The 23,331-nt window shown below is 37.0% G+C and overlaps 1 pseudogene; it reads right to left on the bottom strand.

Moving 5' to 3' along the window:
• Positions 667–21,474, bottom strand: LOC104724888 (annotated as a pseudogene).

Here is a 23,331-nt window from a genome sequence, read left to right as displayed (position 1 = left end):
ACTTGACAATCAATCAATTTTTTAATATTATCTTTTTGATTGTGTTCTTTCTTTGTCGAGGTTATACTATAAACTACAGGCTTTGCATCTTGGTTCTAAAGAAACATGGTCCTTCGGGTACTGATTTAATTTCTGTTGGCCAGCATCCCAATGTGTATTGACATTTATCACTTCTAGAGGAAGTATATGAGCAACAAAAAGAGCTTATTTTGAACAGAGAACAACGGATTGCTTAACGTGCAAGATTTCCCGCAAAATTGGCTTATCGATTCGGAGGCGAGGCTTAACTATATGTTTAATCTTTCGTCCGATATGTTATATTAATGAGGAATTCACTAAATCATTTTGATCGTTGGGAATTTAGCTGTTAATAGTACTCGATATAGCAAGAATTAATAGCTTCTCCTCCACGGAAACAAAACAGAGCAAGATTGACAATCTGAATGGACCAAAGCCAAATATTGAACAAATGTATTTCCCTTGGTTTCAGTCAAATGCCACTAGACCCTGATCTGAGTTTGAATCTCTATGTAGCGTATTTTTGCAGTGACTGTTTTTGTTTAAATTAAAAATCCTTTACTTCCTTCAGACACATCTGGGATGAAGCTTGAAATTCTGAGCAGCTCAGTACTCGTCAATGTAGTAAATAGTTCTGATTTGTTATCTTCAGGTTCCAGCTTCAATAACGTGGAGATCAAACACCATTGATCCAGGTCTCGTTTCTCTTAAGCCGCCTTCTTGATTCAATCCTTTTATTTTCTCTACTATCTCTATATGTTTTATTCTTGTGCAACCAGAGAGATTCATAAACTTAAGATTCTTTAGCCGACCAGTGTTTGGGATGTTCTCCAAACTTGAGCAGCCTTGAAAATCAATTCGCTCAAGGCTACTAGCTTCTGAGAGTTCTTTAACTTCAACAAGTTGCTGAGAGTGGCTAAGATTTATTATCCTCAACTTTGCTAGACTCTGTCCAACAAAGACACATAATGAGTAAACCCATAAAGACTAACGTAGTGTAAGAACAAAACACAGAGGATTCTTGGAATTTAGCCTAACCTTGGTTACTAGCCCGAGATTCCGAAGCTGACTATAAGGCATATTGATTTCAACAAGGTGGCTAGGATTGAAATCTTGAGGCAACAATGGTAATGGATATCTTTCCCAGTGAAGTAGCCTGAGCTCATCAGGCAAAGAATGAAGTCCTTTAGGGAGACGGAACTCTTGAGCAGTTTCAGAGCTTGAACTGTAAATCTTCAACAGTCTTAAGGTTATACATATTCTCAAACGCCATAGGGTTAACATCAACGGTTAAGTTTTTTGTGTCAAGAAATATCCCTTCAATAACTTGAGTGGCCTAGGAAAAAATAAACACATGAGGATCCGAATGTTTCCGAGGTTTAAACAAACCGATTTGGACCAGACAATATATACCAAAATTAGACACTTTCAAACCAAAGTGGATTTTAATTTGGTCCGGCTAGTAACAATTCCTCGAATTTCTGGATTCTTAGGCCTAATTGTCCAACTAGCCACCCTTATCTAAAAATACTATTAACATATATGATCAGTAATTCAGTAGTTCCTTAAACTCATTGTAGTCTAGTAATGATTTGATGCTTGAACGATCCCAGAGTCTGCTGCGCCTTCCAATCTGTTTTGTTTCTCGGTTGACGATTTCTTGAGCAATGTCCTGGATCAAATTGTGTATCTTCAGTTTCTTATTCTTTGATATCGTCAGTAGAGACTGTTCGACTAGACGGTCGATTCCAACGTGTGGAAAGAAACCACAACCTTCAAGTATTGGCATGACTTGATCCACTTTTTCACCATTAAAGAAACAAGCAATGTCCAAGAAGATGCTCCTCTCATTGTCGCTAAGCGCATCACAGCTGCTCTTGAACAAATTCATAATCTCCTTTGGTGGGGATTGCTTGATCTCTTGGAAAGTCTCCTCTAATTTATCTCGTTCCTTGTGCTTCAGCTCAGTGCCGTAGAAGCACAGAGCTTTAGGGTTTCCATTATTATATTCAACGACCTTGTTTGACAACTCCATTAGTTTATCATCGCTTGGTTCTTCTTCCCCGAACGCGGATGGGGAGAATAGCCGTAGAGCCTCCATAATGTTCAACCTCGGAACTTCGTATACATCATTCACCTCACACTGGTAAAGAACTTGTTTATCTCGGGATGTTATGATTATCACGCTTCCAGGAACAATAAAACCAAATCCACCAAGGAAAGACTCTGCGCCCATCGCACTGCGCCCATCGCACTGCGCACATCATCAAGAACAACAAGAACTCTCTTCCCTCGTAGACCTTCGACAAATCGGCTTGCTTTAGTGTCGGTTCTGTCTTGTCTTCAACTAAGCAAGAAGTAACAAACTCGTGAGACATCTGGTGGTAAGCCGCAAGAGCAATGGCAGTCTTGCCTATACCGGGCATACCCCAGATCCCGAGGCGATGGATGGCATGAGATTGCTTGCAAAGCAAGTTTTCCATATCGAGCAACCTCGAGTAGATCCCGACAGTACCCGCTGGATCCATCTTCTCACGCACATCCGCAACAATCATTTCTACTAACTCTGAGTCGCTGCAAATTTTAAACACATGCATGGTTATGTGATCATTTCAAATTTAGTTTTCAGCGGGGTTTCTTCTGTTCATTGGACTTACCTTTTTAAAAAAATTAATAATAAGATTTGACTTTTTACTTAATTTTATAATCAACATTTGACCGTTGAAAAGTAAGTAAAAAGCTAATCCGAGGAATACAGTGAATAATTTTGCTTATCGATGCACTCGATATTTTTCAGTTGAAACCGATAGATGAAGATGTATATTGATAATCACCTATATAATAAAATAGAAGTACACTGAATAGGATTAATTATTTGATTATTAAGTACACAACCTAATATGGGTTATAAGATTAATTATTTGATTATTTGATAGGTTATAAATTATATGAGTTGTAACCATACGTTAAATCTCGATCAAATATAAACATCAAATATAGAAAAACTTAATTAAGCTTTATTAATTAATTAAAAAAACGTTGAAAGATCAAATATAAAAAATCTAGAAAATAATTAAAAAAAAAATATTTTCTTTCTCCAATAAATTATGGACGAAATTTACTAAATATTTTTCGAAAAAATATATAAACCAATCAGAATTTCAAAAACTAAGAATTTATATCCAAGTACACAAGATAATTATTTTTAATAACTAAATTTCGAAAATTTTGTTAAGATTTCAATTTGTTGACGTCAATTTGTAATCCACATTAATTTAAATTTTGTTAAGATTTCAATTTGTAGACGTCATTTTATGTCTACTCCTTAATTATATTTTAAATTTTATTTAAAAAAATTATAAAAAATAATTTGACAAACCTATTGATCAAATAATAACCACATAGACTTTCTGCATTAAAATAATATAATTTTACATATAAACGAGTCAAATTAAACAAAAAAAAGTTGATTAGGCTAAAATTATTTGATTTAGGGTTTGCTTAATTAGACTTCTCCGTAGACTATTGGTGGTTAACTTTGTTATGCCATCAACCATTTATATTATATTATCTTAATTTCACCGATAATTTAATCAAACCGATATCTGAACCTAACCGAATGCGTATTGATTTCTTGATTTTAACCTAACCGGAGTATTTAACCATACATATACTTCTCTCTGTAAGTCAACCTTAGTTTTTATGTGATCTCTCTCTCTCTCTCTCTCCAAAATTTCTCTCTCAAAAATTCTGATATTGTTACTCTCGAAAATTCAGCAACATATACCCACAAAATATTTCATGGCTTACAAAGATAAATATGAAAACCCTAGATTCTCTTTTATTTTACTTGCCTCTCTCTCAAATATATCTCGGCTCTCCAAAAAAAAAAAAAAGTAGATCTAAAAACAGATGTGTCTCAACTCCAATCTATACTCTTTTTTCTCTCTTGTTTTTTTCATTGAAGAAGCTCTGCAAATGTGACTCTATGAATCTCCCTCCAGCTCTGGCCTTCATTCATATTCAAATCTAATCCCAAAAGTTTTGTTTTCATATCTACCTACCTAATATAGGTTTTTAGTTTTATGTTGGTTGAATTTGGGTTCTACATGGGTTTTCTTATTTGGATCTGAGAATTGTTATTGGGTAGTTCGTTGGATAAAGCTTAGTTCTTTCTTTTTCGAGTTTGATTTCAACTTTTATTTGGACTTTTATGATTTAATTGCTTGAAGTCAGATTTTTTACCAAAGCTTGTTCTTGTCTTTAATTTTACAGGTGGATGAGAAGATTAAACAGGATGTGGTGAAGGCCGAGATGGAAGTGATGGAGCAGCAATAGAGAAGAATGAAGAAGAGACGGAGAAGAAGCTGATTTTGTGTGCAGAGTCATTAGGATATGTGATGGGGGTGATGGGGCGGTGGAGCAGTGACAGTGGAAGAGAATTACCCAGAATATATTTGTAAATAATTGAGATTTTAATTTGTTTTTTTATTTTATTATTTATTTAATTATTATAATAAATTATTTTTTATTTTTTTAAATAAAAAATTTGAGATAGCCACAACAAATTTTGTGGTTATTCGTGTCTAATCAGAATAATTAGACAAAAAAAAAATTGTCGCAAATTCGTAGATATTAGCTATAAACACTGTTGTTGCAATTTTGAGGCTATATTTCCGCAAATAGCCACGAAACAAAATAGCTATGACATATAAGGCATAGTTACAAAATATTTTGTGGCTTTAGCCAGTTTTTCTTGTAGTGTTGGAGACTGAAATCATTCACGCTTGGATAATTCTTAGAAAGTTTATATATCACTTCACTTCATACTTATAATTGTAGAATTCTATATTTTTAGAAACTTTTGTCCCTGAAAAGATTAGTCTATTAAGAGTACAAAGAGCCTAAGAATAATAGCTTCCTAATAGTTGAGTAGGTTTAGTCATTTTCATGTCATTTTTTCAATGGGTTTTGGTTAGGTTCGTGTACCCGTGCTGTTAGTTTTACCTGACCTTGACTTTGGTTTCCTTGATTTGTACCAGGTGTTGTCATTCAACTCAATGCAAAGTGATGGCTTCCATTCGAAGCAGGAGCCTTTGAGGTGACATAAGGAAATCATTTGGTTTCCTTAATTATCTGTAAATTATCTTGAAGAAGCTAGAGGAGACACAAAAAAAAGCTCATCACATGTTGCGAAGTTTGTAGAAATGTTATTCTTTCGTAACATCAACGATATTTATTAATGCTGCGTCGGATGTTGAGTTCATCGTCGTTAACGATGTATTAATTTGGTTGATTAGATTGATTTGCAGTTTAAATTACAGTTTAGAGGAAGAAGTCTTCCTGATAAGTCTTCAGCATAATCATTACAAATATTAAATTGATTTGATTGATTTGCAGACGGTTCAGTTTCTCGTGCAGAAATCTGCCAGAGAAGTCATTGATATAATCATTACAAGGTTTAAATTGATTTGACGTTAGTTGGCGGTAATTTCTTTTTGTTTAATTGGCCGATAAGCGCGAAAGTCTGTAATTAATAGGTGGGATCCGGTTTTAATCGGTTTCTTTATATTTTTCGGTATTGGTTCAAATAAACCGGAATTGGTTTTCTAAAACCGGGATTATTATAATAATTATTATTTTACTCATATTATAACAACTATAATTATCTCTAATTCCGTCTTGCTCATATTCTTGTCATCAATCTCTTCCTCTTATCTCTTCCGCTTATCTCTTCAGCCCCGCCGCTTCATCTTCGCCGCCGTTTCATCTTTGAACTAAAAAATCAAAACAATTCTTTATATATTTTCAATTAAAGACTTTTTCAATTATACATACTTCACACAGAACTCCAACACGTTGACTTCGAAAATAAGTCTAAGTTAATGACCTAACTGCCTAAGAAAACCAAAAACTTGATTTATCCATATGTATAATATATAATCATGTAAAAAACAAACAGAGGTAAGTACATAACATATATCAAAGAATACAACAAAAAAATCTTAAAAATTATTCACCAATTTGCAATAAATTGGTTTTCAAATTTTGCCGACTTCATGTTGATGTCAAACGAGTAGACATCAACAAGCCTCTACGCAGAGAAAATAACTCGAAGTCTACTTTGTGGTCTATTTTTGCAATTACAATTCAACAAAGCAGACCGCAAACGAAGTGTACTAGGTTAGTTGACTTCTTTTGTGGTCTTCCTTTGTTAATTTTTTTGTCAGTTTTGTAATTAAATTCATAAAACCGAGTTGACTTCAAAGGAAAGTTCAACAAGTTAACTTCGATTACAGTCTACTATGGCTATTTTTTCAATTGACCAAACCATTGAATTTGCTGTAGACTTCTAGTTACACAATAGACTTCATCTATCTGTCAACTAAAAAAAGTAGACTTCGTCGTGGTTAGTTTTGCAATTGACCAAGTTTGACTTTCCCCAAGTAGACTTCAAACGAAGTCTCGAGACACGTTGACTTCGTTTGCAGTCTGAAGTGGTCATTTTTGGGGTTGACCAACATTTTAGTTTATTTAATTAGTAGACTTCTTTTGCAGTCAACTAATTTATTTTAAATCAATAATATTCCAGTCAATGTTTTTATATTTTGGTCAACCCCAAAAATAGCCAAAATAGAAGTCTACTCTTTTATTATGGTAAGAAGACTTCGTCCGGCAGTCGTAACTAAAAAGTCAAGAATTTGGTCAGTTCTAAAAGTACACCTTAAGATTATAATGCAGTCTGAACCATATTTTTTTGTTTTCAAATGAAATTAAGGAGACTGAAATTTCAGTCTACGGGCTTGAAACTCGATAAATTTTTACTTGCAAAACTGACCACATAGTAGACTTTACATGATATTATGACGGTTTGACTAACAAATGAAGTCTAATTTCGCAAAAAAATCAAGAAAAATCACGAAATCTACTGGAAATTAACTTTATCGGTGGTTGTTTCGCAATGTCAAGCACCGAGAACGTCGTCTTTAGTCACCACAGAAGAAACCCAACAGCAATTTAATCACTATCCAAGAATCACGACATATAACAAAATGAACGCACTTGCAAATGTTCTTGGATTAAAATGGAGAGGAGATGGAAGAAAATGAAGTTCTCAGAGCATTGGGTGTTATTTAAGCTCACAAATTCGGGTTGTTGAAGCATTAAGAGCTTCAAATTTGGTTGTTCATGGTTGTTGGAAAATTGATGGTGGTGGCACAACCGTAAATAAAAGAAGAAGATGAGGATATAGATGTAATAAACATTTTCGCAAAAAATTTAAATAAATCATAAATAATGGCATTTTTGTGAATACAATGAACACATAAGGATTTAATTGGAAGAAAGTAGCAAATGTTGGAGAGAGAAAAGGAGGTGGTTAGTTTTGCAATTGACTCAAGTTAGGGGTCTAGTTTTGCAAACACCCCTTTAGTTTTTAGTGTAACAAAACGAAATGGGATTGTAATACTTATTTTTTTTTAACTAAATGGGCTTCTAATAGTAATAAAATGAATTGGGCTTTGTAAAATTTATATGTTTATGAGACTTGGATTTAAAAAAGTAAAGTAGTGGGGGCATAGATGTTTTTTTTAACAGGGGCATAAATTGAAAAAGTAATAAATAACACTAACTATTAAAACTTTGACGGTGGCAACAGAGTCGTCGCTAACAATTAGAAGGCCACAAGCCCAAAACATAAAAAAGACTTAATTTATATCCAAAAAAAATGTTTTAACTCTTTTAGCAAGTCTGAGAATCAAACCTGCCATCTAGCACTCCTCCACCTAGCACTCCTCCACCTATAGAACTAAAAGAGTTTTTTGACAAAAATATGTAAAACCGGGCCGCAAGCACATGCTTCACCAGCTTGTAGCTTTGACCGGCTCTGGGTGGCAACTGCCCCAGTTTACGCCAACGTGGGTCCGCCCTTGTGTACACACAAAGGTATGGTTGTTTTGTAACAGTAAAACTGAATAATAGCAACATCAAACTTAATTTAGTTGGTCATTTGATTTATGACCGGGCAAGTTCGACATTTCGACTAGACTGTCACGCCATTTGGAGCAAGCCACAAAGCCCAATAGTATAATCCATTACTAGTCTTAAAGCCCATATAACTAGAGTTTCCCAAGTGAGATGTGTAATGACTCTAAGAAATGTAACTTTGAGAGTTGTCTCAAAACAACTCTTCCCTCTTCAATCTTATGAAATATCAATTCTAATACTGTTTGCTCTTGGTGACAACCTAATCTCTCTTTCCTCTTTCTTTAGTTTCTTTGCACAATAAAGCTCCTAATGAGCTATCTTATATCTCTAGCTTAATAAGCTCTTTAAGAGCACAAATCTTCTTGTTTTGAGATTGTCTTCAGCACGAGCCTCGAGACTCTTCCACAAATGAACTTGGTCTCTCTGAAAACACCCATCCTTAGCGGCTCCTCAAATCTTAATGAATTCAGTTTCATTTCAGAGAATCTAGAAGAATTATACTTGGATGGCACATCGATAAAGGGACTTCCCTCAACAAGGAAACTCCAAAGACTAATCACTTTGATATTGAAAGACTGCAAAAAGCTATCGAGTCTCCCAGATAGTATCGGACATCTAAAAGCTATTCAAGAACTAATACTCTCTGGTTGTTGAAGTCTTAAAAGTTTTTCAGAGATTAAACAGAATTTGAAGCATTTGAAGACTTTACTATTAGATGGAACAGCCATAAAAGAGATGCATGTATTTTGCATCGCGTTAGTGTTAATCTAGGCCAAACTTCTTCATGGTCACACTGCGATATGTGCGAATGGCCACGCGGATTTTATGGATTATCATCACTACGAAGTCTATGTCTAAGCAAAAACGAATTCATAAAATTGCCTAGCAGCATCCGTGATCTCTTCCATCTAAAATGGCTTGACTTGAAGTATTGTAAGAAGCTCGTTTATGTTCCTATGCTTCCACCAAATCTTCAATGGTTAGCCGCACACGGCTGCATTTCATTGGAAAATATTGAGAACCCCTTAGCTCTTATGTTGGCGCAAACAGAGCATTGACACTCTACATTCCTTTTTAGTAATTGTACCAAACTTGATCAAAATGCAGAAAATATTATTGCATCCTATGCTCAGTGGAAAATTCAGGTGATGTCAAATGCATTATCCCGCTACGACGAGGTTTTCTCTTCATTTACCCTAAAGAGTAATAACACTTTCCCTGCTTACTTATGATCCTTTGTTTATACCAAAATTTGCAGAGCTTTGTTCTCGATGCTTTGATCAGAGTTTGTTATCATGGGTGGCAAGTACCTGCATGATTCAATCACCGGTCTGTTGGATCAGTTTTAGAGCCTAAAATGCCTCGACATTGGAGTGAACATGGGCTTATTGGGATAGCTCTTTGTGTTGTAGTTTCATTTACGGACTACAAACCTCAGTATAGTCGCTTATTAGTTAGATGTAACTGTAAGTTCAAAGAAGAAGTTGAATCTCTTATCCAGTTTAGTTGCATTATGGGAGTATGGATTGAACATGGAAGGGAAGAGCCAAGAACGATTGAGTCTGGTCATGTATTTATCGGCTACACGAGTTGGTTGCATGTCAAGAAACATTATAGAGGAGGAGTGGAAAATAATAAAGGATGTTTTCCGTTGGAATCTTCTCTTCAATTTGAAGTGACTGATGGGACATGAAAAGTTACAAACTGTGAGGTGCTCAAATACGGCTTTAGTCTAATCTATGCACCCACTGAACCTGTTCCTAGCTTGTGTACAAATGAAACTCAACCTACCGACGATTACATCCACGACGGGTTAAGCTCCAGTTCAACAACGGATATTGAAAAAAGCAACCGATTTCTCGCAAAGTATTATAACCAAAGAAATGGAGTAAGCCCTGTGTCTCCAAAAATGGACATAAAAATCATAGAGGATGTAAATCTTTTGGTACCTTCAAGAATTGTTAAAGACACTCTGTTTAAAGGTAAATTTATTTTGTCATCATCCACAATAAGAAGCTGTTGAGAATCGCAGACCCTGATTCACCTCTGTAGTGAACCGCATACCGCGACTCTGCCCCTACTCCTCGTCTACTTCACAGATCAATAACATAACATAAACATAACACAGAGATTTAACGAGTTCCCCTCATGCAGAGGGTACATCTCGTGTGGGAAGCTTCTCCCACAAACATCCACTATAAATCACTTAAGTTTTACACACAATGTTTCATATATAAGCATAGAGAGCAACTACAAAGAAACCTGACGAAGAAAATACATAATAGATCTAGCTTTTCTTCTTCCCCTCTCTTTATTTCTGGTTCAGCTCTCACCTTCATGTATAACCCTGAAACACCTCCAGAATCCCAAAGAAGCAGCTGCTCCTTCGTCTCTCATCAGAGTGTCCTAAAGACACCTTAAACCTAGACAAGGTTATGCCCAGCTCTCAGCCCTTCGACCCCAGCCAAGCTTCTACTCCTATATCATGGTTCTGCGCACAGCTTCAAGCCCCATGTACGACGCCCTGCGCATGCTATCTACACTACGCCCTGCGCATGCTATCTACACTACGCCCTGCGTCTCTGCATCTGCCCTGCACAGCGCCCTGCGCTGTGCCCTACAACCGCCACCAAGGTACCACCAGCTTCTTCTGTGTCTGCGTTAGCACATGTATTGTTTCTTCAACCCTAATTTCCCTTTTATAGTGAAACCCTAGAGCTTATGTCGGTTTACCCTTGTAGACTACACAACCCGGATCATGTATGGGCTACACACCAATATGGGCCCAATTTCTAGTTCAGACCAAATAAGTCCATATGAAGCAAACATTTACAACAAACTTCACATTTTGCTTCATTTGGTCCATTTCACAAAATCCCCTTTGTGTTGATTCTTTCCTGAGAAGAATAAACAAAACTTTCCTTCTTTGTAGAACCTGCAACTTCCAATGATATGTATCTTCGTTAACCTTAGGAATTTTCAACTTCATCTTTAGAACTTCAAGAGATTTACGACTCTCCCTCAAGCTTTCTTCTCTTTATGATTGTAATCCCGCTTGTAGACGAACTCTGACCACTGAATCCGACATCTGAAGAAACCCTCACAACCTTGATTCATTGATAATCAATACAGAACACAACCAACATTGACTGTTCTTTTGTGTCCTACAATGCCATCCGCTAACATTGCTATGAAATTCTCAGCACCTATCGAATTCTTAGACTGTCTCATGACTGTCACTACATTCGAACTTTCTGAAATTTCAGTCTGTGAAGCCATACAACTTCACCCTTGTTCTTGACAGCTTCTCTGAATCACTTACGATGCTCTTCAGCTGTCCCAACAAGGTTGTGTAGCTCCTTACACGAATCATCTTCTTCAACCTTGTTTCTCCTGGTCTTAGAAACACTTATGAAGACCTTTACTTGATTCCCCTGTTCCTCACAACAGCTCCACCTAGAACCAGAACTTCTGATTCACCCACAGGTAACACCTGACTTGTAGAACTTTGTTCTTGAAAATCTTTAGAATAAGTAAAGCCTGATATATCAACCTCTCATCACAAATCATCACAACCTTTTCCATGGTTTCTGATAAACACCACAGACCTGTAATCATGATTGTATATCATATGTATTTGTCTGCAACTTGATTCACTTGGTCGACCTTTGATTCTCCTCATGTGCACTGAGCTTGAACCAAACTCTCCTGAATCCCATGCAGAACACATGAATCATACATGCTTCAAACCTGAAACAATCCCTGATTCATCATGTAAACAATCTCAACTCAATGCATTACTCTTGAGATTGAGTTTACATCCCATCTGTTTAACCATCTGCTTATGAACCCAGCCTGTATGATCTGAAAATACAAACTCTTGCTCAACCTCATGTTAAAACGGATGTCCGACCAACAGCTTTTGAACCTTTGCTAGTCACCCTGTAATAACCTTTAGTGCTTCAATCTATAATCCTTGAAGTCACACCTGCTGTAACATAACCCTGCAATAGTTCTTCACTTTTGCAGACCTTGCCAAGAAGAGACTTGGTACCAGCATCATACATTTTCTCACCATTCATCAATACAATTTGACATGTTTTCACCATTGATGAATCCTCACTTAACCTCCATGTAAGTGACTTTCCTGAGAAACTTAATGATGCTATTATACCCACTAGCCTTCTACTGGTCTTGTCTATCATAACATGCATCTTTAACCAACATAGATCTACTTGAATCTTCTCCTTATACTCACATGCTTCCTTATTAAGTGCCAACAAAACACTTAAATTTCTTGCAAGTGATACCGTCAAAAAATTCATCCACCAGATCATCTCTGTAGATGCAAACAGGCAAATTAAAAAAATATATATTTTCTGATTCTCTTCTCAATGCAAAACCTAACCCCAGTCACCTTGCGCCAGCCTTGTAGATTCTTGCACTTACTTGCGAACTCTTGCACAGTCCCGCAACGTCTACAACAGTCTTCTAGAGATTTTAAGTCACCTTGAACAGCAAACTCCACCTTGACAAAGAAAATCTCACTGACTGCAACTATGACTATTGGTACTCTCTGCATTCTCATTCTCTGTAAACCTACCTAGATTGTAGTCCTTTCAAATCTCTGACAACTTGATCCATTCCTGAGACTTAACCATTCACCCAATATCTCTCAATTCTGACAACTTCAACATAAATTGCCTAGTCCATCTTCATACTCATCTGAATCTTCGACACAACTTGTTGACCTAACAACCCTCTTACACACAGATTCGCCTCTGAAGGCGTCCCTTAGTAAATCCATGACTCCTATAGTTGTACCTTCAACCAATTCCCAAACACCACTACATAGAATTTCAACAACCAAAAACTGACTTTTCAATTGTTGAAGACGTCTACATCCTTGTGTTCTCCTAGTGTCTAGATTCCCTATACTAAAACAGTTTTGAGTATTCAGAAGCTTCAAAACAGAACATCACAATTACCCTGTGATCGCAGCGGAAACTGAATTCCTAATTTGACAAGTTTGAGCCTTTTGGATGATGCTTTGATTCACCTTTCACAGCCATGAACCTGAATCAAACACTGCAGATAACTCCACCTTAAACCAACCCCATAATTGATTTAACCTTTGAGTCTTCTACAACAGTCTATGGATCCTCATTGTGTGTTTACAACGCCATGTCTGAGTCTGTGAAATCCTGAGCCCGAGCTCTGATACCACTTGTTGAGAATCGCAGACCACGATTCACCTCTGTAATAAACCGCATACCGCGACTCTGCCCCTACTCCTCGTCTACTTCACAGATCAATAACATAACATAAACATAACACAGAGATTTAACGAGTTCCCCTCATGCAGAGGGTACATCTCGTGTGGGAACCTTCACCCACAAACATCCACTATCAATCACTCAAGGTTTACACACAGTGTTTCATATTCAAGCGTAGAGAGCAACTACAAAGAAACCTAAAGAAGAAAATACATAATAGATCTAGCTTTTCTTCTTCCCCTCTCTTTGTTTCTGGTTCAGCTTTTCCCTCCATGTATAACACTAAAACACCTCCAGAAACCCAAAGAAGCATCTCCACCTTCGTCTCTCATCAGAGTGTCCTGAAGACACCTTAAGCCTAGACAAGGTTATGCCCGGCTCTCAGCCCTTCAACCCCAGCCAAGCTTTTGCTCATTTATCATGGTTCTACGCACAGCTTCAAGCTCCAACTACGACGCCCTGAAAATGCTCTCTGCACTACGCCCTGTGTCTCTGCATCTGCCCTGCGATGTGTCCTACAGCCGCCACCAAGGTACCACCAGCTTCTTCTATGTCTGTGTTAGCACATGTATTGTTTCTTCAACCATAGTTTCCCTTTTATAGTGAAACCCTAGAGCTTATGTCGGTTTACCCTTGCAGACTACACAACCCGGATTATGTATGGGCTACACACCAATAAGGGCCCAGTTTCTTGTTCAGGCCAAATAAGCCCATATGAAGCAAACATTTACAGTAGAAGCAATAGCAAATTTGTGCACAGAGGAGACACCTCAGCCTCAATGTTTGATTCAAATTTGATTGGTGGATTCACCACTGGAGAAAGCGTAAGAACAGACGTCGAAGGCTTAACATGTTCTTCTTTTTTACAATTGTTTTTAAACTTCTGCCCAAAAATAAGCTGCAATTGGATGAAGCAACTTAATTTTTTTTAATTAATTTTTGTGTGATGGTGATAAGTTTATATGTAATTAATTTTCTAGAGGGTAACTTTGTTCCTTGATTCACAATCATCAAATTTTAGGTATCGCTGAGATAAATCTAGACTTGAAAGATAGAGCCTGTTGTGTAAGCTTCTATAAGGTTCAGCCTAAGAATTTCCTTAACCAAGTTGGGTTAAGAGAAAAGGAAAAGTTCTATTTAGGATTAGGAAAAGAGTAGTTTTCCATTATCAAAATAGGAATAGAAAGCTAAGTTAAGTTCCCTATAAATATGTTTGATGGGTTGTATCAAACGATATCGAAACACAAAGAGAGTTTGTGAGTTGTTTAGTTTTGAGTTATTTTCTAAACATAATAAAGAGAGTTATTCTTTATACAAAACTAAGTGTGTTTAAGAAACTTTATTTGGTATCAGAGCGCTAGGTTATTTAGGAACCTGGAACCTGTGACCTGTGAAGAACCAAGACGAAGATCATACGTACGTACAGCCGTCGTCCCCGAGTTATTGCAGACGAAAGCTCAGCACGGCCGAAGGAGTTTACTCCACCATCGATTCAATGTCCCATGCTAACTCCCTCTAACTACACGGTGTGGTCAATGAGGATGAAAATCTTGTTCAAGATCTATCATGTATGGGATACAATCGAACCAAGATCAGTGGATCCTGATCTAAACAATATCGCGACAGGATTATTGTTTCAAGCTATCCTGGAGGCTCTTATATTACAAGTCGGTGAACAAACTCTCCTAAAGGGATATGGAATGCCATCCAATCTCGTCATCATGGTGCAGATCGTGTCAAGGAAGCAAGGCTTCAGACTCTTATGTCTGAATTTGAGAGAATCAAGATGAAGGATTCGGACACAATAGATAGCTTTTCAAGCGAGCTATCAGAGATTGCATCAAAAACGGCTTCTCTTGGACAGACAATTGTGGAAGCAAAACTTGTGAAGAAGTTTCTCAATAGTCTACCAAGGAACAAGTTCATTCAGATTATAACATCTCTTGAACAAGTTTTGGATTTACAGAAAACAAGCTTCATGGAGATCATAGGGAGACTCAAGGCCTATAAAGAGCAGATTCTTAATGAGGAGGATCACGAAGATACTTAGGGTAAGCTGTTATTTGCAAACTCGCAAAACACTTAGGGTTCGAGAGGTAGAGGACGAGGCAGAGGTGGCAGAGGAAACAGAGGACGAGGAAGAGGCAGAGACAGAGGCTACTCACAAGAACGACAAACAACAAATCAAGTAGATCAGAACGATTCAAAGGATAAGAAGGATCGGTCGAAGGTGGTTTGTTATCGGTGTGATAAGCTAGGACACTATGCTTATACATGTCCAGATCGACAACAACAACATGGTGAAACAAATAAAATTGAGATAGAGGATGCGGATGCAGCTCTTTATTTGCATGAGGTCGTGTTTTTGAATGAAGAGAAAGTCATTCCGAAAAACTATGAGACCAAAGATGAAGATTTATGGTACCTGGACAATGGGGACTATGCTTCCCCAAGGCCTCACTGTTTTGAGCTTCAAAGCCATTGGAGCTTCTACATGCCGACTTATGTGGTCTTATCACACCTTCAACCTTGGCTAATAACAAATATGTGTATCATTATAGATGACTTTTCAAGATATATGTGGACTATCTTGTTAAAGGAGAAGAGTGAAGCTTTTGCGAAGTTCAAGTTGTTTAAGAGCTTGGTAGAGAAAGAGATTAGGAGTTCTATCTTAACTCTAAGAACAGGAGGAGAGTTCACTTCAGGATAATTCAATGAGTTTTGTGATACAAGTGGTATCAAGAGACAACTCACAGCCCCTTACACACCGCAACAGAGTGGTGTTGTGGAAAGAATAAACAGGACTCTGATGGAGATGACAAGAAGCACTCTTAAGGCTATGAAGGTACTAAATTATCTTTGGGGAGAAGCGGTTCGCCATGCTACTGATCTGATCAATCAGATACCAACAAGAGCGCTTGAGAATATGACTCCATATGAGTGACTAAGAGGAGCAAAGCCAAGCATTGAGCATTTAAAAGTTTTTGGTTGTTTGGCATACTCGAAGAGTCAAGTTACAAACCTGAAGAAGCTTGATGACAGATCAAAACCATTAGTACACCTTGGGATTGAGCCAGGATCCAAGGCATATCGGCTTTATGATCCAACAACACGGAAGGTTGTTGTCAGCCGCGTTGTGTTTGATGAAAGTATGGGTTGGAGCTGGAATAAGACAGAACAAGGATCTATGAGAGATCCAAGTATGTTCCAACTACGATGGGGTGAAATTGTTGATACCGGAGAAGGACCTGCAGTCATTGGCAATGTAGGACAGGAAGTAGTACATGAACCAGAAAAGGAAGAAAGTGAAAGCAATGAATTGAGTGACTCTGAGCAAGAAGAAGATGAGAATGACTTGGGCGAGGAGAATAATGCACAAGTCCAGCAAGAAGAAGTCGGCTATCCTCAACTTCGACGATTGGTTCGTCAAGTAAACCGACCAAACTATCTTAATGATTACCTTCTCCTTGCTAATACAGAATGTGAGAAGCTTCTTCTCTCACTCAATGATGAGCCTGTGAACTATCAAGAAGCAAAGGAACTGATGGTGTGGACAAACGCATGTGTGGAAGAAATAAAATCAATTAACAAGAACAAGACTTGGTTCTTAGTTGAAAAACCGCAAGGTGTCAAGGTCATTGATCTTAAATGGATTTTTAAGATTAAGAGGAATGCAGATGGTTCCATCAACAAATATAAGGGACGGTTAGTTGCAAAAGGTTATGTGCAACAATCAGGGATTGATTTTGACGAAGTATTTGCACCGGTAGCTCGAGTCGAGATAATAAGGCTACTTATGGGAATTGCTGCTTCTCGCGGATGGGAAATCCACTACCTCGATGTCAAGACGGCGTTTTTGCACGGAGAGCTAAACGAAGACGTCTATGTGTCTCAACCAGAAGGCTCTGAAAAGAAGGGAGAAGAACATAAGATTTTTAAACTTTTCAAAGCTTTGTATGGGTTAAGACAGGCTCCACGAGCCTGGAACACAAAGGTTGATCAAATCTTGAGAGGTTTGAACTTCAAAAAGTGCTACAAGGAGAGTGTCGTGTATCGAAAGGCAGACAGGGATAAGTTTCTTCTTGTATTTGTATACGTTGACGATCTTTTTGTCATAGGGAACTCATTGGGAGTAATTCAAGAGTTCAAAGCTAGTATGGAGTCTAAGTTCGAGATGTCAGACTTAGGAATACTCACCTACTACCTTGGCATTGAAGCGGCATCGAGTTAAAACAAGAAGCATATGTACGAAGGATCCTCAAGGAAGCAGGATTAGATCAATGTAATCTGACACATATTCCAATGGAGTTTGGGTTAAAATTGTCTAAGACACAAGGAGAACCGGTAGAAGACGCTACCATGTATCGTCGGAGGATCGGCTGCTTAAGGTATCTCCTACACACAAGACCATATCTCGCAAGATCCAAGAGAGTCACATGTGGCAGCATTGAAGCAAATTTTGAGATATTTGCAAGGAACACTATCATATGGTCTCATATTCAAGCGTGGAAGTTCACAAACGATAGTTGGCTACAATGATAGCAGCCGTAACACGGATCCTGATGATGGGAAGAGAACGGCGGGCCATGTGTTCTATCTTGGAGAAACACCAATTACATGGTGTTCACAGAAGCTGAGAACAGTCGCATTGTCTAGCTGCGAAGCCGAGTTTATGGCCGCAACAGAAGCAGCGAAATAAGCTATATGGCTACAAGACTTGGTGAGTGAAGTTATGGGACAGAATTGTAAGAAGACAACCATATACATTGACAACAAGTCAGCCATAGAGCTATCTAAGAATCTTATTTTCCAGGGAAGAAGCAAACACATCAACAAGCGTTATCACTTCATCAGAGAGTGTGTTGAAAATGAGCAAATCGAAGTGGAGTTTGTACGAGGAGAAGATCAGTGTGCAGACATACTAACAAAAGACCTAGCAAGGATTCAGTTCAAGACAATGAGGAGTTTGATCGGCGTTCAAGACCTCTCGAAGAAGGACTCGAAGCTTAAGGGGGTGATTGTTGGATAAGCTTTTAGAAGGTTCAGCCTAAAAATTTCCTTAACCAAGTTGGGTTAAGAGAAAAGGAAAAGTTCTATTTAGGATTAGGAAAAGAGTAGTTTTCCATTATCAAAATAGGAATAAAAAGCTAAGTTAAGTTCCCTATAAATACGTTTGATGGGTTGTATCAAACGATATCGAAACACAAAAAGAGTTTGTGAGTTGTTTAGTTTTGAATTATTTTCTTAACATAACAAAGAGGATTGTTCTTTATACAAACTAAGTGTGTTTAAGAAACTTTAGAGCCGAATATTGAGAAGAAAGAGTAAATTCTTTCCAACCCTAAATAGACTTAAAGATCCAATCAGCATATGCTCAAGCGTTTCTTAGAGAGTGAATAACATAAGCTGCCAACTTTAAGCGATAACAATGACAAATGACTATAGAAGTCAAATTCAATATCTGGTTAATACACAATTGCTGAACATTTATGAATAACAAATATTGAAAACGTGAAGAATAGTGTTGAGAAACAGAGTACTTATTTCTTTCTTCAAAATTGTGCTATGAGATTGGAGTTAGCTTCTACGACCTGTTGATTTGTCTCATTTCCTTACATTGTTATCTCAGTTATCTTCATAGCGATGTCATATTCATCCTTATATTTCATACATTTGGAGGATGGATACATATCTTTGATGAGTAGAGACAATACATAAATTGATATCATCTATACGAAAGTGGCGTCGGTTACTGCAGAGATACAGAGAGGGAAAGCCTAGTGAGCTAGGCTCTTGCATTGTATTAATTGATTGACTTAAACAGTCTAAGCAAAGTGAAACAAGCATTTACGTTTCAATTTAAACAAGATTGAGAATATGAACGGTTTCATTTACATTATATCAATGAAACGTACATATACATTCAAAGATTAAGTAAAGCAGAGAGATAACCGTAAACAAGAACTAAGTAAATCAAGGTTTGTCCTGGAAACCCCAAACTCTCCCATTTCCCAAAAAAGTTCCAAAGCCAACCAAAAATAAAAGACACCACTATGCACATGATGTAACTCCTATTTATAATGATTCTAGTCTTAACTAACTTGACGAAGTGTCTTGTAGATTCGATAAAATGTCTAAAATCTCTCATCATCAAATGTACCAAGACAACATTTTCAGGCGACGGAAGCTCAGTTTCATAACATGGATACCATTCTTGAGGTTCATCGTCTTCTTCGTTGGGAATAGTCCACATTGATGTATTATGCTCGAGGTCGTCGCATGAGTACCATACATCGTGAATGCTCAGTGATGCACGTTCCGTTTTTCTCTTTAAGGCCTGTGCGCGAATAGTTAATGGGTTTCCATTAGCACATTTAATCTCTTTCATTGAAAACTCTAAAAGATTCTGCTCGGTCACATCTTTTCCAAAGGCACACCTTGTATATAGCTTCATGCTATCTTCTTGGTTTAGACCTTGAACCTCATAAATCTCATTAACACCGAACTGCTCAAGTACTTCTTTATATCTTGAGATTATAATAATCAAGCTTCCTGGACCAAATCCACCACCAAGAAAAGATTCGGCGTCTTTAGCATTTCGCACATCATCTAGAGAAATAAGAACTCTTTTTCGACGGTGGCTTGGCTCTGAAGGAGAAGGATTTAGGTCAAACTTTTCCACTGGAGTCTCACCCAAGTATTCTTCAGACAAAACTGGTCCAAGTCTCTTTTCACTATATTCTTTGTGAAAATCTTTGATGTAGCAAGAAGCATCATAGCCACCGGACATTTTTCGAAACACGGCTCTAGCTAGAGTTGTCTTTCCAATGCCAGACTCACCAAAAATGCCTAGAGTGCGGAGGCCCCATGACTGCTTGCATAGCAAGTTTTCAATGTCAACTTGCCGCCTGTGAATCCCAAGCTCTTCCGTTGGATAAAGCTTCTCAAAGACATCCCTCGCGATTTCTTCCACAAATTGGGATTCACAAAAAAAAAAAAAAAAAAAAGATATTAACTAATGATTCCACATAGCCTCGTCAATTATGTAAAAAGTAATAGTGCATGGAATCTTTCAAAAGAAATGTATACATATGTTGAATAAATATATGAAATATAATTATTATAAAAACGAACTTGATTACTGGAAAAGATAATCTATAGAAAACTAATTAATATGATTTTATGTGCATGGCTCTGGTGTTCTAGTTATTAGAAAGAAAGTTATTTAGGAAGAAACTATTACTTATATACTTATATCTCATTTCTGACTTTTGATTTTTTAATACTAATATATAACTTAATATAAATAGTCTATAAACAAAAAAAGGTCCCGGTTAGGAGATATATTTTAGGCTTTCTGGATCTTTCGCAATTATAATAGATTAAATATTAACAATGTTTTAAAACACGATAGAGAAAAGTTGGTAAACAAAAACACGACAGACACTATTAGAAAACATATTGCGAGGAAGACTTGCGAGGAAACTATCTCTCCCAAAGTTGTCGCCATACGTAAACATACAAAATAGATAAATAGTTTCTAAACATGTTGATACATAACATTTTGGTCAGATCAGCAAGTATCATTATAATTTATATATGTAGCATCATCTAGTAAATTTTTCTAAAAGTTACTAGAATAATACGAGAAACAAATCCCCAACTGCAATTTATCTTTGATTTAGCAAATAGCTTCTCGCAAAAGATTGATTAGTAAAGCTGATATCGGTGTGAGAAAATAATGTGCTAAACTTTTTTTTTCTTTTTCTTTGTTTTAGATATAACCCAATTAATGTAGTTCCTACCTTTGATCGTCATTTTGAACGTGTCCTGGCAACACAGCTGATTCTAGTAGAACACGAGACCACGGCTCGACCACCGCAATCTGCTGTGTCACGGATGATACCGTGACACCATGGAGCACCGAAACTACCACAAGGTCTTTGTTGTTAAGATGATTCACGAGATTCTCCGGCACAGAGAACGTGTAATTCCTCGAAAAAACCACAACAATAACCCTAATTAGGTCGGAGAAAATATCGCTCTCGTCGTCAAGCTCATAGATCCCATGGCGGTTGAAACTAGCTCTTAGGTAGTCGATGAAGGAGGAGACTGATGAATCATTGTTGTCGTAACAAATATAAACGGTGTGCTTAACTTCCTCCTCCTCGTTGTTGTTGTTCTCAATGTCCATATATTGGTTTGGAACATCAAAAGGTGAGAATAAAAAGTTGATTTAAATTTTGCCACCCGCTTTTGTATGGAACGGTCCCATAGAATAGTTAAGTATATATAAAGGTAAGCAACAATTCTATTAATTATCACAACAATGAATATTTTAGAGGTCAATTGCTCTGATCTTAAAGTAATTATAATGATATTATAATTAGGTAATAATATTATAATGAGATAAGAGAGAAAGAGAGAAAAATATATATATAAGTCAAGATTAATGCTCAAGACCAGATCTTGCTCAAAACCGTTCATCCGCTTGTTCTTACTGTTTGAGTTTTTTTTATTTTTTTATACCCAAGATTAATGTAAAAAATGCTGCGTTGCAGATGGCCTAAGGCGTACAAAAGCTTCTCAGATATATAATAAGACGGGTGGGGGAAGATTGAGTACAATACAAGTTTTGGATTTACGTAACGCTATTTGTGTAGTTGACCGTTTCCTGATTGTTGAAAAGTACACAATAATGTTTTTATCAAGAAAAATAATAATAAAAAGAAGTATAGACTAACATCTTGTTGAACCTGTTTTAGTGTACAGGAAGTTTATTACTGAGCCGACAGTCACGTTTATTGTTTTGTGGAGCCTAATTGTTTTGGATACGTTGTTCACAATTGAAACGTTGGCGGAAGTGCAAGTTTCAAAAGAGCTTACTAGTTGTGGAGAAAAGATCCCACATTTGATAGATGTGAAGGGACTTGAATATATAAAGTATTAGAGTTTTTCTACTCATTGCCAATTAGTTTTGAGTTGTAAGTCCATAATAAACCCGAATTTAACATGATATCAGAGCCTATACACGTTGGCCCGTTAATTAGTCTGGTCTGGATAGAGGCTCGATCACCCTTTTAATTGATGCCCTAAAGGAAGGTCCAATTCCGCCGAGATAGCTAAAAAAGAGAACATTATCTCAAGAGGGCGTGATGGATTCTGTCGAGATTAATGGCTAGAAAAGTCATCATCTCGAGGAGACGTGTGGAAAAAAGATCCTACATCTGATAGATGTGAAGGGACTTGAATATATAAAGTGTTAGAGCCTCTCCACTCATTGCCAATTGGTTTTCAGTTGGAAGCCCTTAACAAACCCGAATTTAACACTAGTTACTTTTTTGTTTGTCAAACAGCTTACTAGTTACTATACTACTATATTTATATGAAACATGCTCCGTTATTTTATTTTATTATATTTTCACATTAAGCTTCGTAATTGCTTGCTTTTTACATTTTCCAATACTCCCAAGACATTATTCTTGTATAAATGTCCTAAAATTTAGATATAAATTGTAACATTTATAAGCTGAAGAAATGAAATCTTACCAACTGTCGCATTTCAAGTATGATGGAATAGGAGTTATTGATTATTATCATTATTATTTCTAGTCCTAGGCAAACAATGAAATCCGATTAAACCGACCTGAGAGAACAGAATGTTTCAGCTATCAGCACCAAGAGATTAGAAAGAGACAAACCGATCGGCCATATTATTTAGAGATTTCGGATGTCGGTTCGGATCGGTTCGGTAATTGGACCGATCGGTTTTTGTCTAACCCAAGATTTTGCAACCATATATAAGGATATAATAATTAATAAGTCATTTACCCTATTCATTTATTTTCTTCTTTGGATTTGCCTCTTCTTACGAAACCGAAGAAGTTTGTCTCCTCTTGTGAAACCAAAGAAGCTAATAAATTTCTGAAAGTAAGCTCTTCTTCTTTCTCTTTAATCGCTACTTTGCTCTACCATTCTTTATTTCCTTCCTCTGTTTGGATAATCTTTGATTTCGAAGTCTAAACCTTAACCCTAAAATTTCCCAAATCGA

The sequence above is a fragment of the Camelina sativa genome, chromosome 11 (assembly GCF_000633955.1).
Source record: "Camelina sativa cultivar DH55 chromosome 11, Cs, whole genome shotgun sequence".
Taxonomy (NCBI): Eukaryota; Viridiplantae; Streptophyta; class Magnoliopsida; order Brassicales; family Brassicaceae; genus Camelina; species Camelina sativa.
The sequence above is the reverse complement of the archived record's forward strand: the minus strand, read 5'-3'. Positions and strand labels throughout refer to the sequence as shown.